This window comes from Quercus robur, chromosome 1, assembly GCF_932294415.1.
Source record: "Quercus robur chromosome 1, dhQueRobu3.1, whole genome shotgun sequence".
Taxonomy (NCBI): Eukaryota; Viridiplantae; Streptophyta; class Magnoliopsida; order Fagales; family Fagaceae; genus Quercus; species Quercus robur.
Window position 1 is genome coordinate 7855738 of NC_065534.1, and position 11657 is coordinate 7867394.

The 11657-nt window shown below is 33.1% G+C and overlaps 1 pseudogene; it reads right to left on the reverse strand.

Moving 5' to 3' along the window:
• Nucleotides 1-1011: 1011 nt before the first annotated feature.
• On the reverse strand, nucleotides 1012-9776 carry LOC126712246 (beta-glucosidase 12-like; annotated as a pseudogene).
• Nucleotides 9777-11657: the final 1881 nt, after the last annotated feature.

Genomic DNA, 11657 nt, shown 5'->3' on the forward strand with positions numbered 1-11657 from the left:
CAAACCACCGTCCCCAAAGTCTCTCCAAGTTCCTCGACCACCTCCAAAGACATATTCCGAACAGGCAGATTATGGAATTGATGCTATTGAACCCAGGAAGTTGCCTTATAAAACTTCAGACTATTGATTGGGGACGTATCATCATATCTCTGAAATAGAACAAAGTGTTTGTCAAACGTCCATGGCTCGCAGATTAACACTTTCTCTGCATCAGTCTCTTATTCAAAAACAGAAAGTAACTTATGGTCTCCAAATTCTCTGATTTGGAAATATTTTCCATGCTTTCATGTTCTCCATAGTGGTCTGAAAGTTCTCGCATTTGTTAGGAATTTGGCAGCTGATATATGTTCCTGAAATTGTTCCCGACTAGCTAGATCATATCCCTCGTTTTCTCTTTCAGAAAGAGAGAGCTTGCTCTAGTTCCTTGTGATGTCCTCCATCTTCTAAGAGCTAAACAGTTACCCAAGTCCCACGAAAGACAAACACACAAGCCCTACTAGTAAACCTGTTACGTACTAGAGGGAACAGAAATTCCTTCTCAAAGAGGAGGAAATTCCTTCAGAGAGACAGAAACTTAATTCTACGTACCACTTAGAAAGGGTGGAGGCTCCAGCCTTCCTTATCCTAGTTCCAAACCAAGCTATCATTTTCACAATATAAATGATTTGCTTATAGGATTTGCATTAACAGTTAAAAATGTGGGAATTTTACTTAACTAACCATAGCATAACAAATAGTTCAAAAGTATCAAGGTAGCTACTCGCACTCTTGGAGAATTTCGAAACAAGTAAAAGATGGCAAAATTAATTCATTGATGATATAACCCAAATCAGTTGGAGTGCCTTATTAATAAGTCATTATTTAACAAGCATTTAAGCATTTGAGACAAGTACATAGATACCGATTACATAATTCAAAGAGCAAACAAATGGAGAAGAAATTATCTTCATTTTATTGATTGGAGATGAGCTGATGCTAATTGATAGTTCCTAATACGAGCACAGTACATGTCTACTTTTTGAGAAAATTTTTGAACCAACAAGCTGAATGTTTGGGGTGTCTTTTCAACCCATTTTTGTAGTCTACATAGTTGATTCCGAACCGAACAGTGTAACCTGAATTCCACTCAAAGTCGTCCAACAATGACCATGCAAAGTATCCCTTTACATTAACGCCACCCCTATACCATAGAAAGAAGTCAAAGCCAATTAGATTTCTGTGGAGAGAGAGAGAGAGAGAGAGATATGAAATCTATTTTATTTTAATTAGATTGTTATATAATTATAGTATTTAAAGACTATTTCATTGGTAAATCATACTTTTTATTGTTAATGTTAAGCCCTATGAAGGAACCAAAGATGGCTACAGTAATACTCAATTCTTTGGTTGTCAGCAAGGGCTTCCTCAAGTGACAAAGTGGCATTATTGAACTCATCAACTCCTGCACATATAGTTTGGAGAATTTGGCTTCAAATGGGAACTTAATAATTTGGGATTATAATTGAAAAAAGAAGTTATAGGAAATTACCATTCTCAATGATGTAAACTAGTGGATTGTGGTACTTCCTCTTTGTGTAAAGCAAAAGATCTCGAAATCCTCTAGGATAAACATGTACCAAACTTGAAGTAGTCTGTGATTATTTAAGGATATTAACATAACCACATAAGGCTCAACACGATGTGTTTTATTTTTAAATGCTAGACAAAAAAATATAAAGGAAAAAGTTTGGTTCCAAACATATTTGAAATTATCTTGCCAACCCATGATATAGTGATTTAAAAGATCATCCATATTTACTTTTAGTTATATAACTTTTTTAATGAGTTGTGTGACTTATTAAATAATACATATAGATAGTGTTAGTTTTTAGACCCCTTAAAACACAATTAGATTAATCTAGGTTATTAGCCAAGTTGTTACTTAGTCTAAATTCCAAATTTAGGTTATCACAATCAAACAATCATATCATGCAAAGCAGCGGAAAAATAAATAACACAACGATATGATAACCCAGGAAAACCAAACCGGTAAAAAACCTGGGAAGGATTTAACCTAGCTATCCTCAAAGTAAAAAGCAAATCCACTAGAAAGAATCGAAGTTCATACAATAAGACTTACAAGCCCCCATGCTCGACTTCTTATTGCTACCAACCAGTAAAACTTACTGACACGACCACGTGCAAGCTCCGAATCCACGGACTCCTTCTTTCTTTGGCCTTTGCAAAACACAAACACCCCCGTTTGTGACTTTGAGATCCCACTCAAAGGTTTAGCAACACAAACTCTCCTATTTGTGACTCCAAGACCACTTTTGAAGGTTTAGATCATCAACACCTTTGATGACAAGAGAAGGCAGCAACTTCTACAATACCAGATCTTGAGATTCAATAAGGAATAGCACCGGTAGAAGACATAAAAGAACTTTTGGGTACAAAACCCTAGATCTATAAAAGAGGCACAAGATGCACTCTAATCGCTCTAAAAAACTCTCAAAACCCTACCTAGGGTTAGCTTATAATGTCCTTTAAATACTGGAAAAAACGGCTCGCGATTTGGGCTTTAAACGAATAAGTTATGGCCTTTTTACGTTTTGCAGATTTTGCTGATATGCGATTTTCGATCAATCGAAAATCCCTAGCAGCAATCGAACCAACCAGCGGGTAACTTATTTGTTTTTTTCCTGAACTTGAGTTTTTTGTCTTGGGCTTCAATGTAGACCATTCTAAACTAATGAGACTTAGTTTTTGTCATGTTTTGTCATGGTTTGCCAACATTACAAACTCAAAACCTAATAGATAGTTTTATAATTTGTCATGTATAAATTTCGTTGTATTGAGTTGGTAAAATTGATAGTTGAGGACCCTCATTAAACTAAAACAAAAATGTTGTTTCTTTCTTTCCTCTAACGACTAGAACAAAAATGTTGACATGTAATTAATTAGCGAGTGCATACCGGAGCACCAATGAGGATCCCATTGCGCGAAGCTACGAAAACAAGAAAAAATATGTTCTAGTTAGTATTCTAGTATTAGATACATAAGAAACTCATAAGCATGGCTTCGAATGTTGAATTTGTACTTACTAATAAGATTAGCACTAGAATCTGTCATGTAACTTGCTTTTACACCAATAGGTTGAGATGCATAAGCTGCATAATAAGCAGTATAGTAGTTTAATCTTATAAAATCAAATGACCTGTTTACTAGCTTGGATTGCTCTTTGGTGAACTTGGGTAACTAGTCTTTAACGAGAGATCGCATGCTATGTGGACAATCACCATTTGTCAATTGGTCCAAAAACTTGCAGATAAATGGAAAATTTAAAATTTATGCGTAAGTTAAACAAATTCTAAAGAAAGACACAGAGAAAGGTCATGTGATTCAGTTTTAAAGTGATAACTTCATCTTAATTCGTGGCCAAAAAGAGAATTGAAAGAAATAATATGCATTGGGATGCAGTTCAGTGATTGTATATATGCTATAAGTACTATAGAAAATAAGAGAGAAAAAATTGGATAAATTTCATTAACATACCTCGAGGTTTGGCTAATGTCAATCAAGTCTAATACTTTTCAAAATTAACTAATTTGGTCCTTAAAGCACGGGATGACAATTTTACCCTGTCCCTTCCTGCTTCGCCCCGTGCAGGTTTTTCCCGCCCGGCAAAGGTGGGTGGGATAAGGATGGGGCAAGATTTTAGCCCTGCACCATGAGGCGGGGCAGGGATGGGTTTAGACTTTGTAGACCCACCCCGTCCCGCCCCTCTCCATCCCCACCTCGTCCCGCATTGCTAAGGGTTATAATTATAAATTTTTCATACCCTAAAACCCTACTATTAACAAACATATCAATATTGACTTATTTTATTTTACCCAATACGGTTCTCTGCCTTTATTTTGTTATATGTTATACTATGAGTTTTTTTTTTTTTTTTTTTTTTTTTTTTTTTTTTTTTTTTGTGTGATTGTCTTATTAAACACTTTGATATATTATTCAATTTTTTCTAAAAATTGATTTGATTTGATGGGATAAATTTAATTGTAATTTCAAGTATATTTTTATTAATGAAATAGATTTTATTAAAAAAATTGTACTAGTTGTAGGGCAAATTAACAAAAAAGTAGAGTTTTACGGGGTGGGGTGGGGCTTTGCGGGGCCCCAAGGGGCGGGGATGGGGTGAGAAAATTTTCCCCATCATGCAGGGCGGGGCAGGGATGGGGCAAGACAAAACCATGTGGGGTGGAGACGAAGACCCCATCCTTCAACCCCACCCTGCCCCATTGCCATCTCTAATAGAGCATCAACATCAGTCTTTCTAAAATTTTCTGTCTATTTTACACATAAAAGCCTACTTTTTCTATTTTGCACTACCATTTTACAAAATACACACATCAATCCATCTATTATACACACTATTTTATTTAAATAATATTTTTTATTCTTTTGTTTATTATTATTTTATTAACATTATTCAGTCCGCGTCTCTCTTTCTTTCATGTCTCTCCATCCGATGTGTTTGGGTTGATTTTAAGTTGGGTTCAGGATGGGTTTTCCGATGGGTTTGGATTGATTTTAAGTTGAGTTTGAGATTAATTTTCGATGGTTGGGTTGGTTTTGGGTCGATTTTGTGTTTGGATTTTCAACCATTGAAGTGGGTTGTGGTGATGGAGGTTGGTAGTGCTGGATTACGGTGGTGCTGTTGGTGGTGCTGGTGGTTGTTGGTGATTGGGTCTTCATCTTCTTCTTCACGTTGAAGAGACTAGGGAAAGGGAGAGAGAGACTGATGAGAGTATGTGGGGAAGAGGATTGATGAGAGAGAAAAAATTATTAAAATAGTAATATACACATCTACAGTAGCCATGCAAATATGCATGGTTACTGTAGCAAATGTGTATATTTTCACAACAATAGCCAAACTGATGCGAAGCAAATTTAGGAAATATTGTGTAAATTTTACATCTTTTTCTATTTTGCACAATTTTGCACCCACTGATGTAAGTGCTTTTAAAGCCAACTTAGTCTCTAAAACAGTTGAGAAAAAATAACTAACTATTTAGGGACGAAGTTGGCTTTAGGGACCAAATTGGCCAGTTTTGAAAAGTTTTAGTCCAAATCTCAAAATATGTTAATGGAATTTACCCAAAAATTTTTATTTTTTAACATGTAGCCAGTCAAAATAAACTCAAAAACCTAAAAATTTAGTAGTTTTTTATTTACATACTTATTTTAGTATTTCAAATGCACTCTCAGGTCAATCAACAAGAAAAGGGGTGGAGGAATGAGAGGAAAAAAAAAGTTATAAATGACCAAAAACTTTGAAGTTTAGGCAGCCTAGGGGAGGTTCTCTAGGAAGACTTATTGCCCAATCAATTTTTAATTCCATCTTTTTTTTTTTTTTTTTGTTCGATAGAGAGAATGAGATCACTAGATGAAACTATGAAGACCTTATGGAGGTAAACCTCAAGCCCAACTTAAATGGAGTAATTTAAGAGATAAGAATAACAAAGTCCAATTAACTCACTCCTTAAAGAGTTAAGAATGATAAAGTTCATGAAAAGTAAATAAATAAAATTTCGTATATCTTATATTTTTTTTTTTGTAAAAATTATAGCTTTTAATTCTTAATTTGGGAACCCAAAATGAATGATTTGGCCCCTAAGAATGAGTTGGCCCTCCAAAGTCCAAAGAGTATGAAGCAAGTTTTAAAAAGATAATAGTATTTTTTTATTTAAAAAAAAAAAAAAAAAACCATATCCAATAAGATAACTTTTGTATATTTATTAGAATTTAAAAAGAAATTAAGCTCTTTTTGGGTTGGTTTTGTAGATAGAAATATTTAAGTTTGTCAAAGGGCAAGGATTAAAATATAAAATGAAAAATGAAAACCAGCAAGCAGAACTTACCATCCCAGCATGAAATCAAGGGCACGTTGTGCTGCATTGCGGTTGTCGTTCGGATTAGAGAATGGCACCATCCAGTAACTCACTAGTGTTATCCCTATAATACCTTTCTGTGCTGCCTGCCTGTGCATTTTTAATATTTTTTTTAAGAAACTCAGAACTTATGTGTGAGATTTTCTATATTTATCTAAGTTTTTTGATAGATACATTAGAATTTTAATCTATGGTGTAAATTTCATTATGATTGCTATTATCATCGACTAAGACACCATTTGATTTTTGATATAGACAGGGTTTGAATCTCAAATTTCTTATTTGATGATAAGAAATTTTACCAGATAAGTTAAATAAACTTTAGTTAATCATATTTAGAAATTGACATTCATGTGGTCTAAAAAATACTCATTGCACATGGAAATATTTGCTTTCGTTATATTTAAGTTTGATAAGTCGAACCTGATATTTTTGCTTGTACACTTTAACCGCAGCTGCATGAGCCAATAGCTAGTGGTGTGTCACCAAATATGGCTCCGTCCCTGAATTCCCACCGGTGCAATTAATTTAGATTTTGCCAAGCAGAACATCGACCTGGTGCAAATTGCCCCGTTGCATAATCACCACCGCTGAAGAAATATGGCTCATTTAGTGTGATCCAGTGCTTTACCCAATCACCGAATTCCTTGAAGCAAAGTTCCGCAGAGTCTCCAAAATCGTCACTAAATATTAGACATTTAGATGTGTATGTTAGAATAATCGTTAAATAATTAAATTTAATTTTTTTTTAGTAGTTTAACCTTCTGAGACAAATTGTAATTTATTGATTTTATCACGCCATTGAGATTGAACCTATCTCTACTTCAATCTCTTGTGTTATGCTCCACCCCCACGTTGTGCCCCACTTAACAAGGGTGAATATAAGACCAAATGAGACGAGAGCGAGGAATAGTTTTTTTATTTTTATTTTTTAGATAGATAGATAGCATGGGAAAGAGAATTGGAGTCCAAATCATACACATAAAATACCATAAAAGATATCGTTACCATTTAATTATCAATTAAACTCTAAAAGTGTTAAAATAATGGTTAAATAATTAAATTCACCTAGTATCCTTATGGGCCCTCAATATTTTTTTCTTTCATCCAAAAAATGGGAGTCATTTAAATCATAATTATGATATGATAAATATATGTAAAAGGTCTATAAACAAATGGAGAAAAGGTGCAAATCATTTGGTGACTCAACCACTTACATAATGTGGGGACTCAGAAAACCACCGTACTCATCTTCTAAGGCTTGGGGAAGATCCCAGTGAAAAATTGTCACAAATTAAAGGCTTTAGACCTGTATTTGTTAATAGAAAAAATTAAATCATAAATTATAAAAGTAAAATAAGTTGATGATATGATGGAATTTTAAGATTGAATCTTGACCTTTGCTTAGAAGCTCTTTGGTGAGGTTGTTGTAGAACTTGATTGCTTCCCTATTTTGACCCCCCTAAGTTTTCCTTCTGAATTTGACCCCATGATAAAAATTTGAGGAACATAAAAGGGTCGCATAATTATATTAATTCAAGTCCCTGATGTATACTCAATATTACCTCATAAATCTCTAAGTAAAGATTAATGCAAATAATCTTACTTGGTAAAATTCGGGACCATGAGATTGAGAACCTGTATGCATCTAAATTTATCTCCTTCATAATCCCTACATCTTCCTAAAAAAAAAGAAAAATTAAATATTTACCGAAAATCCTTTAAGTTCCTTTCCGGTTTGTGATAATTATTTTGGCTCAATAATTGGAATAATTAATCAAATTTTATGTTATGTTCATCGGTTCACGTACCTTGTAGTGATGATATTGATCCACAACTACATCTCCATTACTTCCATCTGATATCCTACCTGTAATTTCATCACAAATATTATATTTAGAAGATGTAAATTTTGTTATGCCTTACTTCGAGCCATAAGTCAAACTCGGTATGATCCTCTCTCTTTTTTCATTAGCCAAAATTAATTAAAAAAAAAAAGGAATTAGTACAATATTGTATTTATTTTCCTTTCAATACCAACAAGACAACAAATACACACACACACACAAAAAAACTCATAACAAAAGTTAAATAATGCCTAAATTCTTGAATTTACACATGTATATGTTAACTTTAAAGCATTCAAATCTTAATCTTGTGAAAAAAATAATTTGTAAGTTTTTGAGAGGAAAAAAACTTGGGCAAAAAAAAAAAAAAAAGGAAATAAAGAAATTAACAAAGAGTGAAAGTGTGAAATTGGATTAACATTTAACACAGACTCAGAAAAAACAAAAACAAAATTATATTATATATATTTTTAAACCCATGTCTTCTCACGAGTCGATTTCAAACTAACTCATGTGATCCACGGGTCGGTTTCAAACTGACTTCTCACGAGTCCAAAAATTCTTACCCATACCCCCCGTTTTTATCGGGTTCGATAATGTCTATTTTGTCGGGTCTAAAAAAGTTAGTTCAACGGAGAAGTACTTCTCGAAAATTTATTACAGCAATTTAGCAGAAATTGTATCATGAACCTCGTTCCTACAAAAAGCAATTTTGTAGCTTTCATCTTTGTCCTCATTCCTGTTAAAGTCAAAAGTATTTTTTAGCAAAAACAAAAAAACAATTTGGCCCCATTCTTCTTATTATGTTTTTGTTTTATAAACCACGGCAAGAGTGTGATTTTCAAACCAGGCCCCAAGACAAGTTCCTGGTCCCCGAACATATACATATAAAAGAAGCTTGCATGTGTGGTAACTGTTCTTCACCCACCTAGACCATACTCTTGTATGGAATGAGACTATTCGAGCAATAATTAGGCTTGCCACTACTTGAACTCACCGCTCTTAAACTCGCAGATGTAATGAGACCATTCAAGCAATAACCCTACTCTTACAATGATTATATTGTGGTAATTATATAATTGCGAAAGTATTTGGGTAGTCAATGGTAAATAAATAGTATCTAGAGATGAGAAAGGAAGAGGAAAAATATAATTTTTCAATGATATTAATTAAGTGACTCTTGTGTAAGGGAGCAAATTAAATAATTTTGAAAAAAGATTAATAATATTTGGTATTAATCCAAACTTCAAATTTATTTTTGTATTTTACTCAAAAATAGAATAATTTCTGCATTTTAAGTCAAGAACTCACGACTTAAAATCTCGAGTTAGTGCATTTTAGATAGTGTATAATTTTTAGAGATAGAGAGTAAGCATATATATATATATATATATATGTGTGTGTGTGTGTTTGTGTGTGCAGTGTGAGTAGTCTTACAGTGATGGATTAGGACCGATTATCTATTTTGAGAGAGAGAGAGAGAGAGATCCATTGATATGAAATCTATTTTATTTTAGATTATTATATAATTATAGTATTATTATCTTTAAAGACTGTTTCGTTGGTAAATCACATTTTCTAGAGAGAGAGAGAGAGAGAGAGAGAGAGAGAGAGAGAGAGAGACCTGGATATCTATGGGTGTAAGTATCCCATATACTTGGTCCTATACCTTCATTTGCTGCACCTTCATACTGAAATTTAAACACACATTGAAACATATGCGTTATGCATGATATCTCAGGCTCTCAGGACACTTGAAGCAAAACTCGATTAGATATTATACAAACATGTGCAAAACCAAGGACTTACCTGGTAAGAAGCCGATGATGTCTCAAAAAGAAACCGGCCGGAAAACTTTTCCTGTTGAGTGAAGCAGTTACATTGCTTGGTGCAACAGCAATGCTATGACTCAAAGAGCCAAGCGAACTAGGAAGCCTAAGAGTGTATAGCCTTGAAACTCCATAATTGATATCATGGTTATTCTAGGTACCACCATATGCGCATTTTATAGGAGTAATTATTGGGTACTTCTAGAGTATCATAAATGTGTATGCCCTTTCACATAACTATGAGTTCCATTAATTAAATTTATGGTAAGATCTACAATTCATGTAAGAGAGGGAAGTACGCATTTATGGTACTCCCAAAGCATTTAGTAATTTTCCATTTTATAAAGTAGCAATATATTATCAAATTGATTACAGAACTGAAAAAAATAAAATAAAAAAATACAAGGAAAAGGACAAGCACCAGCGATGGTAAACTGTAAATCTTACCAGCACTTGAAATTATTGGATTTGGATTTGGTGCAATAACCTAGGTATTGCATCGGATGCAATTGCACCATTCCCCCTCACATTAATTTTTACCATTTTCATTTTTTAACTCCAACTTTTTAATTTTTTCAATTTTTTAAACTTTTTTTATATTCAATTGTTGAGATTGAAAGTTTCTTTTTTAAACTTTCAATCTCAACTATGTATTACTATTGCATCAGGTGCAATACCCTAGATATTACATCGGATCTCAATCCGAAATTATTATATGGCACTAGAAATAAAATCATTGTCGATTAATTACCTCCTGTTTACATTAAATTCTTTCAATGTAACAAAAAATAATAATACAATTAAAAATTAAAATGGTTTTTTTGTTAACAATAATAATACTTTTATGCTTTTTTTTTAAAAAAAAAATTATTTTTTTACATTTTTCAAAAAAATAAAATCAATTTGTACATGTATATATCAAAAAAGCACGGCAATGCTATGGAAACAAGAAAAAAAATCACAATATTTTTCATAATAAATGAGATGACAAAGTACTCGTTTTTATATATATCTCTCATTGGTCTCACTTTTTTATTTACTATTAACAATCTGCAACATTCGCTGTTATGAATTTTTTTTCAAAATTTTAGTGAATTTATTAACAAATGTTTTTTTTTCCTTTGGAAAATTTGCATTCATAATTAAATATTTATTAATCTTTAATATGTGCATGTTCTTAGAACATTCATTAACCGTATCTATTAAAAATTAATCAGAGATTGATACAATAAATTTGTTGATCACAGAGGATTTTTTTATTTTTTTTGGATAGTCAGTTAATCACAAAGGAGTAACCTACGTTATTGATCCCATTTTGTAAAGCATTAATTTTCAAACATGCACAATGTGTGCTTATTAATTTGGATGTGATCAGTTTGCGGTAGTTTTTGATAAGCCAAAAACGAATTGACCCTTTGTGATAAATTAACCAATTAATTTAGACAAGTAAATTAATTAAGTTAATTAACATGCAAATGTGTGGTAACACAAACAAATCACCAATTAAACTAAGTATGTAGTGGAAAATAAATTGACATAGTGATTTGTTTACGAATGAGGAAAACCAACACGGCAAAAACCCCACCAGATGATTTTAAGGTCACCACTCTCAAAATTCCACTATTATCACAATAAGCAGTTATAAGTAAAAGAATTCCAGTACCTTATACCAACCTACAGTTGAACCCTTACCCCAATACCTAATTGGACTTGTTCTATAGTGACAATTTCTCCTTTCGATGCACAGCTCCTAGTACGTGACTAACCAATTGCGCAAATCCCAGTACGCGACTTCAATCACCAACTAGGGAAAATTGTTGGCTGCAAAGTTCTTCAGTTCATCCCAATGATGAAGATCAAGAAGATGCTCAGTCACAAAACCCTACGGTGTACAGACATGGCAACTTCTTCACAAGAATGATGAACTAGGGCAAAACTGTGTCTTCGGTCACAATTTACTTGAACAAACTTTGCTCAACACTTGTGCAACTTGTGAACTCTTTGACAGCCCTTAAAATAATCCTTTTATATGTCTAGGGTTGTGAGAA